This window comes from Erythrolamprus reginae, chromosome Z (assembly GCF_031021105.1).
Source record: "Erythrolamprus reginae isolate rEryReg1 chromosome Z, rEryReg1.hap1, whole genome shotgun sequence".
Classification (NCBI taxonomy): Eukaryota; Metazoa; Chordata; class Lepidosauria; order Squamata; family Dipsadidae; genus Erythrolamprus; species Erythrolamprus reginae.
This window is the reverse complement of record NC_091963.1, coordinates 41,324,774-41,344,939: the sequence shown is the minus strand read 5'-3', so window position 1 is coordinate 41,344,939 and position 20,166 is coordinate 41,324,774. Positions and strand designations below refer to the sequence as shown.

General features: G+C 37.0%; 1 protein-coding gene across 1 annotated transcript in view; it reads right to left on the bottom strand.

Moving 5' to 3' along the window:
- HDAC9 (histone deacetylase 9) overlaps positions 1-20,166 on the bottom strand; it is a 277,705-nt gene that overhangs the window by 237,882 nt on the left and 19,657 nt on the right. The window contains exons 2-3 of the mRNA XM_070726525.1: positions 18,436-18,485; positions 17,108-17,216 (exon numbers count right to left, since the gene is read on the bottom strand). The gene's annotated coding sequence lies outside the window, so the exon portion shown is untranslated. The remainder of the gene's footprint in view (positions 1-17,107; positions 17,217-18,435; positions 18,486-20,166) is intronic.

The following is a 20,166-nucleotide window of genomic DNA, read 5'->3' as shown; positions in this document are numbered from 1 at the left end:
CCCCCTCCTCAAGAAGCCTTCCCTGGACCCAGCCATTCTTAACAACTATCGGCCAGTCTCCAACCTTCTCTTTATGGGGAAGGTTGTTGAGAAGGTGATGGCGCTCCAGCTCCAGCGGTCCTTTGAAGAAGCCAATTATCTAGGCCCTTAGCAGTCAGGATTCAGGCCCGATTACAGAACGGAAACTGCTTTGATCGTGTTGATGGATGATCTCTGGCGGTCCCGGTCCTGGTGTCCTGGTGCTTCTCGACCTCTCCATGGCTTTCGATACCATCGACCATGGTATCCTTCTGCGCCGGCTGGAGGGGTTGGGAGTGCGAGCCACTGTTCTTCAGTGGTTCTCCTCCTACCTCTCCGGCCAGTCACTGTCAGTGTTAGTGGGGGGTCAGAGGTCAACCTCGAGGTCTCTCCCTTGTGGGGTGCCTCAGGGGTCGGTCCTCTCCCCTCTGCTATTTAATATCTACATGAAACCGCTGGGGGAGATCATCCAAGGACATGGGGTGAGGTATCATCAGTACGCTGATGATACCCAGCTGTACATCTCCACCCTATGTCCAGTCAATGAAGTAGTGGATGTGATGTGCTGGTGCCTGGAGGCTGTTGGGGCCTGGATGGGTGTCAACAGACTCAAACTCAACCCGGATAAGATGGAGTGGCTGTGGGTTTTGCCTCCCAAGGACAACTCCATCTGTCTATCCATTACCCTGGGGGGGGAAGCATTGACCCCCCTCAGAGAGGGTCCGCAACTTGGGCATCCTCCTCGATCCACAGCTCATATTAGAGAAATATCTTTCAGCTGTGGTGAGGGGGGCGTTTGCCCAGGTTTGCCTGGTGCACCTGTTGCGGCCCTATTTGGATCGGGAGTCACTGCTCACAGTCACTCATGCCCTCATCACCTCGAGGCTTGACTACTGTAATGCTCTCTACATGGGGCTACCTTTGAAGAATGTTCGGAAACTTCAGATCGTGCAGAAATGCAGCTGTGAGAGCAATCACGGGCTTCTCTAAGTATGCCCATGTTACTCCAACACTCCGCAGTCTGCATTGGTTGCCGATCAGTTTCCGGTCACAATTCAAAGTGTTGGTTATGACCTTTAAAGCCCTACATGGCATCAGACCAGGGTATCTGCGAGACCGCCTTCTGCCGCACGAATCCCAGCAACCGGTTAGGTCCCACAAAGTTGGCTTTCTCCGGGTCCCATCGACTAAACAATGTCGTCTGGCGGGACCCAGGGGAAGGGCCTTCTCTGTGGCGGCCCTGACCTTCTGGAATCAGCTCCCCCCAAGAGATCAGAATTGCCCCCACACTCCTTGCCTTTCATAAGCTCCTTAAAACCCACCTCTGTCGTCAGGCATGGGGGAATTGAGATATTCCTTTCCCCCAGGCCTATACAATTTATGCATGGTATATTTGTGTGTATGTTTGGTTTTTAATAAGGGTTTTTAGTTATTTTAAATACTAGATGTTACATGTTGTTTTATTATTGTTGTTAGCCGTCCCGAGTTTACGGAGAGGGGCGGCATACAAATCTAATAAATAAATAAACAAACAAACAAACAAATAAACAAATATAGTTTCTTTTTAAATGTGGTAATACAAAAAAATATCTGTTTTCTCCCGATATCTGATTAACAGTGTGAAAGACATTTTAAATTCAATTTTTCAAGCTTTTAATAATTATCATATATTTTATCTAATAATACTGAGCATAAAACTCAAACATAATTACATAGTGGTTTCAAGTCTATGGAGATTCTCAGTTATACAGGTTATACAGTAATTGTCCTAGTTGAAATGAAGAAGCAAAATATCTTCATGGAAAAACAAAGAAAGACCAGTTCCCTTTTGAAAAAGCACCTTTGGGATTGGCTTCAATCCATTTATTGAGACCAGGAGTGCACATACTACTGTATATAGTTTTTATGTGTCTATTTTTCAAGGGAGATAGCATTTAATATTTTTAATGTAATTTGTTAGTTTTATGTATTATTAAATGTTAATTATGCAAAACCATTGTAGTTTATAAACCATGGCTTATGGCTTAAAATAATGTGTGAATCTACAAATTTCCAAACTTTGTCAGTTCAGGAATCAGTTGAACTTTATTAGGTGTTGACAGAAAATTGCCATTATAAAAACAGATATTGCAACATTAAAAGTTAACTTCTGGAATATACTGTACAGTGATCCCTCGATTAGCACGGTCTCGATTAGCGCGAAACGCTGCAACGCGGTTTTTCAAAAAATATTAATTAAAAAATAAGTCCGCGTTTTTTTCTCTACACCACGGTTTTTCCCACCCGATGACGTCATACTGATTGCTGATTGCCGCCAGCGCTGCCCCAAGAAAGCCGGTGAGGGGAAGGAAGGAAGGAGGGAGGGAAGGAGGGAGGGTTGCCATTGCCGCCAGCGCTGCCCTGTGGGTAGCGGCGAGGAGCCCGGAAAAATCACCATTGCATTGCCAGCCTCCGAACTTGCGTCGCTCCACCTTCTGCGCATGTGCGGCCATGGAACAAAGGGCGCGCATGCGCAGATGGTGTTTTTACTTCCGCATCCAGTATAACACGGAAATCGGTTAGCGCGGGAGGTCTTGGAACGTAACCCCAGCGCTAACCGAGGGATCACTGTATTTGTTTTGCCAATCAGATTGTTACAGTATGAGTACAGGCCACTAATAGTTTTCTCAGGAAAAGGAACCTAACAATTATCTACTTACCCCAAATTTCTAGACAGGAAACTTCCACTTGATTTTTTCTTCTGTATATTGAAGTAGATTTATTCTGGCAGAAACCATGTCTTCTACATTAAACTATAATTAAAACATCTCTTTCTTCTCTGCAGCTATTGTTTGATGTAATAGGGCAGTCTTCTTTTTTGTCACTTGGCCCTTGCCATTGTCTCCTAAGCCATTGAAATGCCTGTCCCCTACTGAATGGATGTTGATGACTCTGGGCTTTGTTTCTTAATTTCCACTGGTGGACTGTTTTTATAAAAAGATGTGCTCATTTGTGGAAAGATTAAAGGGCAAGTTTTTGTTTTACAAGTTCACTTGAAGGTACTATTGTTTAAAGTAAGTAAAATTGGCAAGTGTTCCTCCAGTTCCCCTTCAAGCCAAAGATACAGGAAAAAAATCTAAAATTAGTTTAACATATTTACTGATGGACTTAGCTTTATTTGTTTGTTAATGGATCTTTATTTGTTTGTTAATTTTTATTTAACCAAAGGAAATTGTCAAGCTTTTTGCCTGTTTCCCTTTCTCAGCCAAATACCAGGAAGAATAATAAAAAATATATTGGGAGTGGGGTGTTATACACTAGTTCACAGATGAAAAGAAATAAAGAAGGAATGTCAAATAAAGTATTATTTTGAAAAAGAAAGGGTTCCATTTTCATAAATGGGAGTATAAAGAAGTAAGGGAAACTGCTTACCCAAGACCTTGATAAATGTGGTCTTGGCTAAGCATCAGAGCATTACTATCATCAAAGAACAAGAATGAGCTATAATCCATAAAATTAGTTTAAGTTAGCCAGTTTTCCAGATAGTTTACACACAGGTGTCAAACAGGTTAAGACTGCAGTGTAGAAAAACTACAAGTTTCTGAACCAGACCATTAATATAAAAACTGCCTGCCTGATAACTGTCTTTAGTTATGCAGTGAAGGGCAGTTTGGTTGGTGTTTGATTAAACTGGTTTATGGGAAAAAAATCCATCTGTAAAGTTATCTAGGACAAGATGCTATCACTTCACATTTGGAGAACTAAACAAGGTTGCCCTTACATGTAGTATTGCTTTTTAAAACCCCTGAATACATAAGGTACAGACTAATTTTAGCACAGCTTTTCTTCATCCTTTTTCACCCCCATTATTAATTACAGCAGAACAGATATTTTAAGGAGAAGCCAAGGTTAAACTGTTCCAACTTCAAGTAATAAACGAGGTACCATTTGGTCATTATTTTAGTTCCAAAAGAATATGAAATATTTACCAGGGTCTTTAACACACACACACACACACACACACACACACACACACACTCATACACACACACACCATTACTCCTGGTCAGTAAAGTCATTATCTAGCTTGGCTGGTAATTAAAATACGGTAACTGAAATCTGAAAAAGCATGTAGGTAGAAGAATATTAATCTAGTGTTATTGTACATTATGGCAATGTGATAACTACATATATAAGAGCTGTCAGAAATCTCTTAACATAGCTGCAGCTTTTTTAGACATATACTACAGTATACACACTTCTGAATCATAGCTTTCCCTTCAAAACAGATTGATAGATAGTCCTACCTTATTTATCATGTAGTCATAACAAACCTCATTAATACCTTATAACCTGTTTCCTATTTTATGTTACATTTATTGCTAATTTCTGACTTCTCTCTGGTTTTAATTCCAGCTGGCTCATTTCTCTAAAGAGATATCCATAATACCTGGCTAAGATCATGAAATACATTGTGATGGTACACTGTATCAAAGTACCGTATGAAAAAAATAAGGAAATGGCTTTACTTAACAGTTGATAACAGAAAGAAAAATATTAACACTAACAGGAAGGCAGTGTCAGAATTAATGTTGGAAATGGCCAAGTATACAGCAGAAGAGAACAGAAGAAATACAAATACCTTGAGGAGGAAATTAAAGAAATTTCAGAGAGCTATTACAATACACAAGAAGCGATATTATAAAAACATCTACATGAAGATGGAAACAGATACAGAAAAATAATTATTTGTCCAAAAGCCTTCTGAACTTAGAATAAGGTTCAAATTTTGCAATAGTATGCTGAAGACACCAACAGACAGCTAATAATTGATTTAAAAGAGTTCAAACAAAGAAGAAATGAATATAGTGGAAGTCTGTGCAGTAAAGGAATGAAACATCTAAGATATAATATAATATATTCCATACTCAAAATAATATCTGTTGTTAGAAGGTGAAGTCAGGTCAGCATTTCAGTCATTACTAAGTCAAAAGGTTACAGAAATTTATGGCCCATATACAGAAATATGACAAATAACAAAAGAAAAATCTGAAATAAATATAACTAAACTAAGCCAGGGAATCTAAAGAATGATGTAGTGTCCAACAGCTTGAAAAAATTTAGTCTATATACTAATATTAAAATGGGAGACTTAACTTAGCATATAAACTATTGTATAACACCCCTAATATATGCTTAGAATAATTCAATGCAAGTTACAACTTACATGGAAAGGGAGATGTCAGATGTGCAGGTTGGCTTTCAAAAAGGAGAGAAATGAGACATTATTGCGAATGCAGTCTGATTTATCAACAAAGGGAAAAAATACAAGAAGAAGATAACATGTGCTTCTGGGTAATTCAGAAAGCGTTTCAGTTTTATCAACTACATCAACCTATTGGATACATTTAGGAAGAACATCTTATCTTAGAACTGACAAGAAGATATTTAAGTTATGGATTAGAAAATCTGAAAAGATAGTTTGAGATCAGATTATAGTGGAGAAAAATAATTTACATGACAATCAAGAATTGATCTAATTTGATGTTACATCATTACCATAATCATTACTCAATCATTCAAGAGAAGGATTAGAGGTGACAAGATAGCAGTTTTCCCATTTTTAAGGGGTTGCCATAGAGAAAAGTCCATGGAGACGGGCGGCATACAAATCTAATAAATTATTATTAATTATTATTATCATAAGAAGGGTTTGACCTATTATACAAAGCATTCTTCAAGCCTGAGGGCAGGACAGGAAATAATGGTTAAAACATATCAAAGAGAAGCTCAAGTAAGAACCAGGTGAAAAGTCCTGGCAGCGAAAACAATTAATCAATGGAACAGCTTACCTCTAGAAGCTGTGAGTGTTCCTTTATTGGAGGTTTTTAAGAAGAAACTGGACAGCCATTTGTCCAGAATGATGTAGGGTCTCCTGCATAAGTAAGGGGCTAGGAATAAAAGACTTTATCTCATGATGTTGAATGATCTCATCCCACTGCTTGATATAGATGTTAGAAAGAGAGCACCAAATTGTAGGGCACACCATAAAGGAGCAGCTGCAGACTGGACATCTTCTTTTCTATGAACACTAATTGGGACTAGCCTTGAAGAAAAGGTCTGAATCAATACAAAACTGCACCAGCCAGTCCTAGCTATCACATCTGGCCCAAAAGGATTCCATGGTTGATGGTATCAAAAACCATGGAAAGGTCAAGAAGAGCAAAGATGAATTCAATAGCCCCATTCCACTTCCACCAGATACTAAAAACAAGAGAGGCCAATGCCATCTCTGTCCCAAACTGGACTAGAAATCAACTGAAAGGAGTCCATTCCTTCAGGACCCCTTGAAGCTGAAGCACAACAACATGTTCCACTATCTTTCATGAAAGGAGGAGGTGGGATACGGATGACAAAAGAGATTCCAAAATGACAACTGGTTCACCGGAGACCTTGGTTAGTGTCAAACCTAAAACCCAGTTAGACACATCTCCAAAAGGGGAACATCACCCTCTATATCAGCCAGGACTTGATGATGCATTCCAGGTCAACTTGTTCCTCCTCAATAAGGTCACAAATGAGAGAGGGGGACTTGTTGTTGATTGACCTGACAATCATCAGCAATAGCTGAAGGCCCAAGACTCTGTTGTCTATTGTCTATGAACTGAAACTCGACACCCCACACACCCCAGGTCTCATGCCAAGTTAAAACTGAACAAACCATATTATGGTATACCTTGTACATGAATTCAAGCATTTAATCAAAATACTCTTGGTTGGATGGATTCTGCACACTCAAACTTTTAAGAAAATAATGAAAAAATTAGAAATGAAAAGATATAAAATAGTATCATATTGTACTGAAACAAGAAAGTCTGTTTCATAAAATATCCCAGTGAATGTAAACTATTTCTGCTTAAGAGATAGATGGCACTTTTTATAGGTTCTAAGAGTAGAAAGAACAATTCATGCAAGCTGTGTTTTGTGAATGTTTTTAAAAGCACCAGAAAGCCTTAAGGGCAGATCGTGCTTGAAAGAAACTCTTTAGTGTCAAGTTTCTTTTTCTGAACTTTAGTACATTTGTGTCAAATTATGCAAGCTTATAGACTTGCTTAAAATTCTTTTAAGATGAAATTACTGTAAAACCAAGTTAATACAGAACTTCTGGAAGTGTTTTCTTTAATTTCATTTTAAATGATTTTTCTAGAACTCTTCTGATAGGAAAAGTTATGAGTTATGTATTGGACTACTCCTACCTACTTTTTCTTCAGCAAGTAGTACTGATTAGCATAACTGATGTAGGAGGGAATATACACTGCTTTAATAATCATCACTTTGTTTGTTTGTTTGTTTGTTTGTTTGTTTGTTTGCTTATACAGCCACCCAAATAGGTGACTAGGCAGCTTACAATAAACAGATAAAAATACATAAAATGCATAATATAAAGCACATAAGTTATTCACCGTCAATAAATTCAAGAAATTGGTTTGGTCACACTTCCAGGGTTCTGAACCTAGGCACAAAACCCCATAAATTAAATTAGTTCTCTTTTCAAGCCATTGGCCTGTAATACACCATATAAAATAAATTAGAAGATTTAACTTAATTGTACATTATGAGAAATATAATTGTGCTGGGTTTCCTTCAGTTCTTACAATGTATTTTCCTAACTTTGTATAACTTCATTATGTACTCTCTCTTTCATGTAAAAAGATTACACCTAACATTACATTTCATTGTTTGTTGCCTCTGCTGACATGGGGCTCCCAATGTTAAAGAAACATCTCCATAAGGAGAACCTGGTACAAAAGATGCTTTTCAGCATCTTCCAGGAACCCCTGTAACTGAAATTTTGGCAGAGACATTCAAACTGACATTCAATAGTTAGGCTTTCCTTTGTCCTAAATCTTAACGTGGTTTGATTGGTTCTGGCTTACTATTTAAATCAAACCTGGACAAGATGCAGCCTGAGGGCCGGATGCAGCCCGTCCGCTGTCTGTGTCCAGTTCGCAGAGGTCGGTCCAATATTTCTAGATAAGAACCGGGTGTTCAAGATATAATATATAATATATAATTATATATATAATATATAATATATAATATACAGTGATACCTCATCTTACAAGAGCCTCGTCATACAAACTTTTCGAGATACAAACCCGGGGTTTAAGATTTTTTGGCCTCTTCTTACAAACTATTTTCACCTTACAAAGCCACCGCCGCCGCTGGGATGCCCTGCCTCCAGACTTCTGTTGCCAGCGAAGCACCCGTATTTGCACTGCTGAGATTCCCCTGAGGCTCCCCTCCATGGGAAACCCCACCTCTGGACTTCCGTTGCCAGTGAAGCACTTGTTTTTGCGATGCTGGGATTCCCCTGCTGGGATTCCCCTGCAGCATGGCAAAAACACAAAAGTCTGGACTATCTTGGATAAGAATGAATTTGAATAGATGTCAACAATAAGAGGAATAGAAGGACTTGGATTTTTAACTACCAAAATGAAAATTTACAAATTATAAAAGGCTGTGGAATACATTTTTGTTAGCAAATGGAGACTGTGAAAACTTAGTGATTCGTGACTTTGATAATTATCTCTGAATGAAATTTGAAACTAGGTTGGACCTGTCAAAAAAAAAAAGTGATCTGAGAACTTTTGTCAAAAACCTGTCCAAAAAAATTGGGGGGATCTAATTTTAAACTCATGGAAGAAATTGATTATGAAGAGTTGGTTGGAGTTTTTAAAGAACTTCTTAATGATCTCAGAAGATCTCTTGGAATTGAAATACGTGAAAAAAGAAAGAAAGGAAAGAATGAAGTATAAGAGGAAAAAATGGAGAATATAACAGCAGAAGAAAGGAGACTGATGAAAATATTATAAATGATGATGAAAAGGGAAAGAATATTGATAATGAAATATTGACTAATGATTATGCTGATGAATATATTGAAACTTATAATGATTCCACTGGGGTTTACAGTGATAAAAAAAGAAAAAGATATTAAAAATTATTATGTACAGATTGATGATGATTTTGAGATGTATAAGGTGATAAAAAGTATGGAAAAAATTAAATATACACAGAAAATAGATTTTAAAAAGAGAAAAAGAGTATGGGAAGAGAGACGTTTTTGATATGAAGGTAAAAGAAAGGGAAGAAGTTAAAATTAGAGAAAGTTGAAATTGACCATTTTTAAAAAAAAGTATATTATGATAGTTTATTATTTTATATAAGATAGGTTTGGATATATTTAAAAAATCCATTATGCTGAGACTTGAAAAATTAAACGACTTGGAATAACGTAGATAAAACAATGAAGACTAATATGAGAAGCATTACATCATCTTAAGAAAATTATATAAATGAATATTGATCTTTATGGGGCATTTGGCTATGATAAAATGGGGCACCAAATGAATGATGAATAAAAAGATTAAGAATGGTGAGGAAGCAATATGGCTTAAAATTAAAAAGCAAGAAAATTTTGCTTTTTAATTTTACCAGGAACAACTATCTTGGTAAATTAAGCTAATAGTGGTCAATTTGGGGGAAAACATTTCATCAAATTAATTGGTAGAGATCCCAGAACATAAAATTATATTTTTCTCTCTTTTTTAGCAGTATTATTTTAGTAAAATATACCTGAAATAAAGTATATAAAGAATTTATGAATGATTGATTAAAATGTATAACTTTGTATTTCATTGTAATATTGTAATATTTGAAGGTACATATTGATTTATGCATGGAGTGATAGAGAAAAAATAAAAAAAACTTTTTACAAAAAAGAAAAAAGAAGTGCAGGCCATTTGTCAAAATCCTGGATTATAATCACATGACCGTAAACCATATCTTCAAGGACTGGTCATAGTGCTACTTACTGAGAACCATCATATATTTGAATGACTGCTGACAGTATAGTAATTTAACAAACTTGAATTGAACTAACCATGCTTCAGAATTCTATATGAATTCAGCAGTGTTAGTATCCAGTAATTACATGTTCCCTGGCATTTGGCTTCTTAATGTTACCGGTGGGTTTTTTTTCTTTTTTCCATACTCTGATTATTGATCAGCCAGCAATTAGAATAACAGCTGCCTTTCATCAATTTTTATTGATTTGCAAGACTAACCAAAACCAGCAAATTGTTCATTCTTATGATTCATAAATGGAATAATAATAATAAAAGATATTAAGGCAAGTTGTATCTAGCTAACAATGTGCTGAGTAATTTGTTTCACTATTTTGGTAAATTTACATTTGATATGAATTCAACCATTAAGACAGTCAACAATTCATGGTTTCAATACCATATCTGTCTTATGTACTATTCTTACAGTGGATTATGTTATCAATTAGCAACATTGATTTCTTAATGTCACAGATCAGTTCTTCCCTAAATATATTTCAATATATACCGGTTAATGTCAAAACCTGCAAACACAGATTGGGTGCCGTTCTCATCAAAACATGTTTAAGAACTTAATTTACAAATTCACCTGTTTGTTGGTTGAAATTATCTTTATTTAGTTTATGAGTAAAATAATAATATGCTTATCAAAAAAAGTAGTAACTTGATTAGAAAATACCTTATGCCTTCCATGAAATTTTTCTAATCCTCCAGAATAAAAAGTAGCTGTGACTGAATGGCATTGCAATTGTGAAAGAAATGTAGCTTTTTATAGGTGATTTTAGTTTTTCATCCCAAAGTGTCATATCCGTTTCCTGTTATGCTATAAAACATTGCATGATTTATTTTCCTAAAATCTTCATCCTGTCTGTTCACCTTTCTGAGTTTGTATCTAATTTGAAAGTGTAATGAACCATGTATAATGAAAGTATTTTAGTATTATTACTTCTGCACTTGTATGTTTTTCCACTGTCTTGAGAACAAAAAATTTCAAAAGCAGCACTATACCTTTGCTTTTCAGAAGGTGGGAGAAGGATAACATCATGAAAGCACACATTTTTAAAGCTGCTGAGAAACATTGTGTTAATAGAAGCAGTCCTAAATCCTTTGTTTTTAACATTCCAGCTAGTGTTAATTGAAAAAGATTAAGATATTTTAAAAAGGGATTAGGACTGCAAATAGCAATTAAGCGGTAGCTGTTAATGCTATGACCCTCATTCATAGCAAAAAGTTTAGTTCCCCAAATCCCCCTATACAGTAAAGCATTAAAATATGTGTTACTATTAGAATATTTCGAAAAACAGTAAAGCAAAACCTGACTGCCAAAACTGATTCTGTGTTTGAACCAGAATTTGTCCAGTCAACAGAATAAATGAAAGTATGATTTGGATACATAATACCATATCCTCATTTTCTATTCTTACTTTGGTAATGTTTACCTTACAGTAAGGATGCAGCAAACAAACATTTGTCATTCTCTTATTTTTAAGACTTGGCTATTACTACACCAGTAGAATTCAGTTCTAGGTACTGAATACAACTATGCTCTGCTAAAGAAGCACAAACTCTTAAAATACATATTAAAAGCCTCAAATGTGATTTCTTCATTCAAGAAAATTATACCTGGATATATTCTCTTATCATGGAGATAAGTATACAAATAAAGAGAGGCATTTATTCTAGAACACAGGTCACCAACTGGTGATCCATAGACCACTGGTGGTCCACAGAAAAATTATTTGCATTTTTTTATATTGCATTAAATCAGGAGTCCTCAAACTACGGCACTGGGATGGATACCTGCAATTAATATTTGTGCTGCTGCAGAGAGTCTCACCCTTCAGGGTGTTTTTGTGTGAGTTGAAGAGGGGAAGAAATTTCCACTTTGGGTCTACTTTGGCCTTTGGATGAAGCGCTATTGGTGGCAAAGAGCCGAATGACATAGTTAAAATGGGACTGCATATTGGCCTGAAACTGGCTGATTATTTCAGCCCGCTGAGCCTCCAGGCGCCAGTACCCAGCCTTGCATTCCCACAGGTCTTCCCTCTAATTGGAAAGCCTATGCTCATAGTCCTCAGTGAGGTGCATCCACTAAGCCTCCTTCTCAGTCAGATCCAATTTGAACTGAGTTGTTTTGACAACTCTTTCTTAGGGTGGCTGTTTAGCTCCAACAACTATTTCCTGTTGGGGCCCTAAGGAGCCCAGGTGAGGAGGCAAGGAGTAGGTGGCAGGGGAGGGATGAGTGGAGGCCGGTGAGGCACTAGTCAACATGAGTGACATCGAGGTGGCCACATATGATCTGCCTAATGACCTGCTGAGTTGGTGTAGCTAGGTGGTCATATGATCACCTAGCTACACCAACTCAGCAAGTCATTAGGCAGATCATATTAGTGGTCTGCAGGATTTAAAATTATGAATATAGTGGTTCCTGAGGTCTGAAAGGTTGGTGACCCATTCTAGAACTATTGTCACAAGATCCTCTACTAAATGTTTTCTCATCCAGAGGTGGGATTCAGCTGGTTTGGCCGGGTTGTTAAAATTCTCCCCAGTTCGGTGAATTGGCTAATCTCTCCAATGGCTGACCCTGCTGCTATTTTTCAGCCATTTTCCAGGCTGGTTTGACCCATTTTTTTTGGTTGTTTTGAGTCATTTTTCAGGTCAAATATGCAAACACCTTCATATATATGTTGCTTTTTTAATCCTAATTATATTTTTCAATCTCATATTTTTGTATAAACACTGGAAGTCAGTTTCAGGTTGTAGATTTTTTTTTATATAAAAACACCCATGTATTGGCCACAAATTCATATCTCTAAGGCAACTAGAGTGTCTTCTCTAATTTAGAAGGAATGAGAGTAATGTGGGAAATTCCAAAATTCTCAGCAGTAGTCATTCTAATAGGGAACCTAGAAATTATCCACACATCTGGAGGGATCTATATTGAGGAAGAATAGGAAAGCACATGGGTTTTCCTAATAATTATTTTACAAATTAATTTTGCTTTCCTCAATAAAATGGAATCACATAATTTTCTTCTTTTTATATTTATGTTTTCCTCTCCAATAAAATGTTTGGAAGAAATTATAGAAAGGGCTCAATTCAGATCATCAGCAGAACAATTCTTCAAAACTGAACAGAATGGGAATAAATAGCATTGTTTAAACTACTAGCTGAAGTCTAATAATTTTGGAAATTGGACACTAGAGGGAGCTAAATACTCCAGGCATTTAAAAAAAGTAAAAAGACATGCTTGCTTTTTACCTTCAGGAGGCATTGGGAAGAAAGTACAGAAAATTGTAACATTTGAAATATTTCAGAAGTTATTTGAAGAATAGAGATAAAAACGGAGCTACAATGTCATCAATTATGTCTGCTCCTCTAGATATATTACAGTAATACCTTGTCTTACGAACTTAATTGGTTCCGGAAGTAAGTTTGTAAGGCGAAAGGTTCGTAAGACAAAACATTGTTTCCCATAGGAAACAATGTAAAAGCAATTAATGCGTGCAAAAAGAAAAAAAATCGCAAAGTGGCGCTCCACTGGGCGCCGCCACCCGGCTGTCACCTTTTAAAACAGTCAGGGGGCGCCGCTCGGCGGAGCACCATTTTTGTGATCAGCGGCAGCGTTTTTGGCCGATCTGGAGGCTGGAAAGGAGGTGGGGAATCCCAATAGGGAATTCCATGGGCGGAGCTTTGACGTCACAAAGATGTCCGACCTTCTGAAACAGCTGGGTGCTTCTCGGCGGCCTCTGGAACCTGAACCCGAACCCAAACTTCCGGGTTCGGCGTTCGGGAGAGCGCCGAGAAGCCCCCTGGCTGTTTCAGAAGGTGACAGCTGGGCGGCAGCGCTTCTTGGCGGCTTCCCAAACCTGAAATGTTCGGGTTCGGGAAAACGCCGAGAAGCCTCCCGGCTGTTTTAAAAGGTGACAGCCAGGCGGCGGCTCCCAGCGGAGTGCCATTTTGCGATCTGCGGTGGGTTCGTAAGCCGAAAAAAGTTCATAAGAAGGGGCAAAAAATTTCCGAACCCCGGGTTCGTATCACGAGGGGTTCGTATCACGAGGTGCCACTGTATTTCCAAAAGATATTAAAGGACTGGATTATTAATAGTTAGTTAACTTGGTTTCTGGCATGCATGCACATATGACTATCAGTTGTCCTTGTGTATATGGCAGTGTCAGAAACTGGAAGACCTGGTCTTCCATTTTCCAGCGTGAGCATTGATGGTTATGCCTTAATGTTTTATTAGTGGTTTCTATGATATGAATTTAGCCCTTAAGAAAATAAACTAAATCCATACTAAATTACTTCATTGGAATAAATCATATTGTTTCACTAACTTCAAGAAGTTTCTACGCAGCCATGTTTCTATCTATATTCCTGGAAGCTGAGGAAAAGGGACCACAGAAGCACCTGTAAGGCATACAATTCATGGCGGGATCTTGAAGACAAAGTGAAAGAAATGATGCTAATTTTGTGGTAATAGATAAGGATCATAATTTTAAATCTTCCTTTGTGCTTTAAATAATCCTTTGAAGAACTCAGTAAAAGAACAAGCAAACTTTATACAGATCCTTCTACACTTTCAGCACAGAAACACTAGGAAGCAAGTCTCCAGAGAGGAACGGCATACAAATCTAATAAATAAATTACTAAGGGAGATAAAATAGGACGAGAGACAAAATTAAGACAAAGCAATGAGACAAGACCAAAGATCAATGGTAAAAAAAAACTTAGAGGAACCCAAGAATGTTATTTTTTCAGCAAGGGTCATCTGGAATAAGAAGATGTTTTATGCTCTTTGCATCTAAAGGATCCAGTAGGAAAACTGAAATTAACTCAGTATTAACTATATACTCTAGAAATGTGATATTATTCTCCTGCTTTTCCTTACTAGCACTGATACTCAGAAATATATTGCCATGTTATTCTGAATTTTTATTTATCTCTTAAATCCTAGTGGGAAGGAACATGAAGACAGACTCAGACAAATCCTATGCAAGAAAAACCCTTTAAAAACTACAGATTGAAAATCTGGCCCTAGAATCAGATTGTAGGCCAGTTAGTGCAAACTTTCTTATCATAGTTTGAACCTTTAGCTGATTTTAAGAGGCAGAATATACAGATTGTTCTGTCTCTTCAGAAAAAAACATATTTTAGATCAACAGACAAATAGTCCTACAAGTAATGTTATGTCTAATTCCTCGGCCACAGACTCTTTCCAGGTTGAGGTTATAGAAACCAAAACCTCTTTTACATAGACAAAACAAAATGGAGATCACATTTCCTCCCTGGATTTTGGATGTGTCATATCCCTCTCTTTGCCTAATCCAATAAGACCCAAACTAACCTTTTTTGCCTCGGCAATACAACCATAGTCATACAATAAAGGTTTTCTCACTATTTCATAATACAGGGCAAGTATAACCTTACATGGAAATTGCAACTGAGAAAAACCCAGTCCATTCTCCATCAGCTGGTGGACCTTAACCTTCTAGCTATTTAACAGTGAACTTCTTTTGATTTGGTGCCCTCAGGAAAGGCAGGTTTTACCTAACAAAAGACTTTACCCCAAGAGTCTGGGTGGTTTTGGCAAGTTTTTCCATCTTTCAACTTGTGGTAAACAAAGAGAGAAATCCAATTCATTATTTGTCATTGGCATTCATGTGCAACTATAACAGAGAAACAATACTGAGGATTCAATCTTAAGAAGGAGAACAATACTGACGAGAAAAATATGGCTCTTCTAGTTGTCAGGCCCAAAGTCATTATCTGAAGTCCAAGGTGGGCCTAACACAGCTTGGGAGTAAGTGAGAGAAAGAGATGCCACCACACATTCCTTTTTCCAGATGCCAAAGTAACAAACACAAGAAGGAATCGGGAATCCTGCATAGGATTGGACCTCATGACTGCACTTGTGGGTGTGGGTATGTGAGATGGGGTTTTGACCCGGATGTAATCTAAGGGACTCAGAGTTGGAATGATTCCGGTCGAATCCAGACATGACCAATAATAAATCCTACCCAGTGAGAAGCACAGGCGTGGAATTGTTTTATTTCTCTGAATGCTGTTTTGGTTCGCTAACACTAGTATTGTGCTCCTTCATGAGATTGAATCTACAATGCTGTTTCCCTGTTACACTTGAATATGAATACCAATGACAAATAATCTCTGTGTTTGTTTACTACAAGGTGATAGCTGGAAGAACTAGTCAAACCATTCTTACAAGATAAACTTGGCAGCATCATTCTATACTTTGAAATCAACCCAAATTATGCTTATAATTTAAAACAATACTATAAATATTCATAAAGGAGACACTTTAAAAATGCTACTCATGTCTTTGACTTGGTTGCAATATTTCTCAAGATAAATTAATATTTGCAGATTGGTTACTAAGGTTGAGGAATATGGGCAGAATACTAAGTACCTTAAACACATCCATACTACTGTCTATACTAATAAAAATGGGAAATATTTGGCTTCTCTGCAAATTTCTCTCACTCAGATTTTCAAAGTTCTAACAATCTAACAAACCCCCTTCCCCCATCCTTTTTAGATTCCGGGCTTAATACTAAGAGTAGTACTAAATTGATAGAAACTGTATCCAGATAAGAACTAACTAGCATTACTGAGAACTTTGCAAAGACCAAAATAGAATTTCTGCTCTGATAAATGATCTCCTTCTTGCTTTCCTGCACCTATAAAGAATATGGAAGTTAGAAATTATTTTGCCCCACTGCCCAGAGCCAAATCAGGTTCTACTGTGTGTAGACTAGCAAAATCAAAATAGAACTTTACTAGTTTTCTTTTTAATAACAGTACACCTTCCATATCAGAACTTTTTATTCTATACCCTATCCCAAAAGCATGAAGAACTCTCTAGCTCTTATAACAGTGCTGAGATCAACATAGTTGCCTCCTCTTGGCCCTTCTGAATATATTCTGGTTACCCCCAAGCAACACATTCTCTATTTTTTCTCTAAGAAAATATTCCTGAGGATTATCTTTTTCTGATCAACTACAATTAAAGCCTTCCCATTATAAAGTAACATTCCAATTTAAAAACCTTCTTCTGGTTACTAAAATAATTACTAAAACCAGAAACTTGTATCAAGTCAATGAATAGCTCTTATATTAAAATATTTCCTTGCTCCCTTCCTTCCCTCAGACACAGGTTTCATCAGAGTCTTTGAAGTTCACACCTGGCAACCTTGTCACCTCTATCAGATCTGCTGCTCCTGTTCTTTTTCTGAATGACTCCCAACTTTCCCCCTAAGGGGAAAGATTCTGGAACACTGCAATGTAGGAGCACTGCAAGATGAGAAACAAACAGTCTGATTCAGAATTTACAATCTATGTACAGCCATATGAAATTTTACAGCTACAAGAAACCTAGTATATAAAGCCCATATATTTTAATGGTTTCACATCTTACACCCAGGCCCACGCAGAAAGACAGGTGATTAAGTGTACCTTGGTTTCTATTATATTGTATTCAGAACTTGTACATTAACTGTCTTTTCTTTGTTTGTTTATTTGTAATTAACTAGATAAAACCCACCTTTGCCGCCAGGCTTGGGGGAATTGAAATATCTCCCCCGGGTCTATATGATTTATGTATGGTATGTTTGTATATATGTTTGATTAATAATGGGGTTTTTAAAATGTTTTTTAAATTATTAGATTTGTTATGAATTGTTCTATTGCTGTTGTGAGCCGCCCGGAGTCTACGGAGAGGGGCGGCATACAAATGAAATCAAATCAATCAATCAATCAATCAAATAATGCCTCTAAAAATTGGGCCAATCAATTTCTTTCTTACACACATAGTCCTTGAATAGCAACAGGCCATTACCAAATGTTCAATGAAAACACACGATCCCCCCCCCCCCAAAAAAGCTATATACAACCCCATTTCAGTTATTATGGCTGTAACACCTCCTGCCTCGCCCCCAACCCACCCAGCATAGCACCGTGGAAGCTTCTGAACATTGCGGAAAGTTTTCACAGCACTGAAGTATATTATCTCCTTTTGTGGATGTTGAAATTATTCCATTTTCTTCAAACTTTGTGCTACATTTATCATAATATATTTGGGCAACAAATGTAATTATTGAAAATTATGGCCTTTCTGAAAAGTTCACTCTTTTCACTTCCTAAAATCTGAACACTGCTCCACATTTTAAAAAAAGAAAAAAGGTACAATAAGCCATCCAGCAGGGGGCTTACATGTTCTTACAATGGCAGTTGAAAATTTAAATGTCCCTGTGTGTGAAGCCTTCCTCAGTCTACTGCCCAAAAGAAGTAGATTGCAACACACATTAAATGTTCAGAATCGCTGAATTATATTATTTGTGATTAAGATAAATATTTTGCCTAGAATGTTATTTTTATTTCAGATAATACTAGTTTTCGCATCTGATATAGAATTTAAACAATGCAAAAAGACATGTGTGTGTGGCAAGGGACAAAACATGAATTAAATTTAAGGTGTTATAAGATGCAAAATAAAGAAGAGAATTGGGCTTACCTGAATTGAAATTATATTTTGCAGTCTAGTCTGGATGAAAGAATGGATACCTATTAAGAAATGGAAGGATTTTAGAATTAGGCAAGATTTAAATTTTGGGCAACACACAGATATCTATGATATGAATCCATAGACTTATCAATCATCAATATCAACCTGATAGGCATCTTTTCTAGATTTTGTAAACTTCCTAATGCCCCTATGAGCATGGAGGCCACTATATGTGGTTCATTAAGGGACAAATGTGGCATATTGAAAACTGAAGCAGTAAACAGCATGAATTAACTAATGAAATTTAAAAGGAATTGTTCTACTGTCTTTCTATAGAACTCAAGAGGATCCATACAACAGATCTGAAAGGAGGGTGGAGAAAGTGCCTGATCTTGGTAAATGTAGTCAAGTCCATGCCTCCAGGGAAGGGCTAAAAAGTATAATCATAGTTACACTACCTTGATTTAGATATGTATTAGCCTTGAGACATAGTTCAGACAAAAAGCACAGCCAGGATTACTTCTGCTCTTATTAAATTACATTAACCGAATCTTACATGCCAGTTGCCCATATAAACATTCATTTATGTCTATCTTCCAAAGTCATTCCCCAATACAATTACAGTTACATTCAACTATTAATTTTTCTGCAACTATTTTGTTAAGGCGTTACCTTTTTCCAGTATTTTGGTGCCCATTTTCAACCATGCTAGGTGGGAATTCTGGGTGTCAGGACCAGCCCAAGAACAGCATCGAGCAATCCAACCAAAGTTGTTCTTTATTTGCTTATGCCAAATAGACGGAATATTGGATGTATAAACCTATACTACTCTAATCCTAATGGATATACCCTGGAAGATTTCAGAAAGTGGCTTTCCTCAATTTCTTTCTATATCTATAATCCAGCTCCTGGCTATGTCGTCTTTTGTGCCATTTCCCTCTTTTTTGAGAAATTTCTGCTTCAATGCAGTCTGTTATATCAGGACTTATAGTCTCTCCCCCCAACACACGCAATAAAAAGACCCATCTCAAAAGTCTTGTGCAGATTGAAAATTGGAACTTCAAATGGTAAAGAATGGCTCACTATTCCAAGAACTAGAACATTTTATATAACATTAATCTTTTTAGATTTAGTCTGGTGCCTATGTAATTTAATCATTACATCACAAAAATGGACTCTTAACACATTGATTTGATTGACCCATTCTACATGTTTTAGTTTGGCAATTAAAAATGCTCTTCTTAACTTGCATGCTTTCTATCAAAGAGTCACTTTCTGATTTTTAATGCTAGTCACTTGCCATAAATGATGGTGATCCATATATATTGAGTTTTAGGGAGCAGATAAGCAGTTACCAGTGTCAATAAACAAATCCCGGATAGACCAAAGGAATAGGAATTAATTTATTCACATGCATTAAGCTCTTTTAGAAAAATAAAAATATTAAATCAACTTACAATGTCCAACAAAAGAGATAGTATAGCACTTTAGTATAGCAGTTCTTTTCCTCTTTGCAGGAATGATAGCCTCAGCATAAGATGGGTAGGCAATCCTTTCTCCTTATGGCACCTACTCTCCCAGTTGGCATTCCTTTTTAAGAGAAGGAATGGCTCAATTCCCCTCCCACTTCATTCTGAAAGGGAGTTGCTTCAAGGCTAGCCTCGCTGAAGCACTGGGAAGGTTTTACAAACCTGAACAGAGACGTCCATGGCACTTTGTTTTACATTCTTCAGTGAAGTG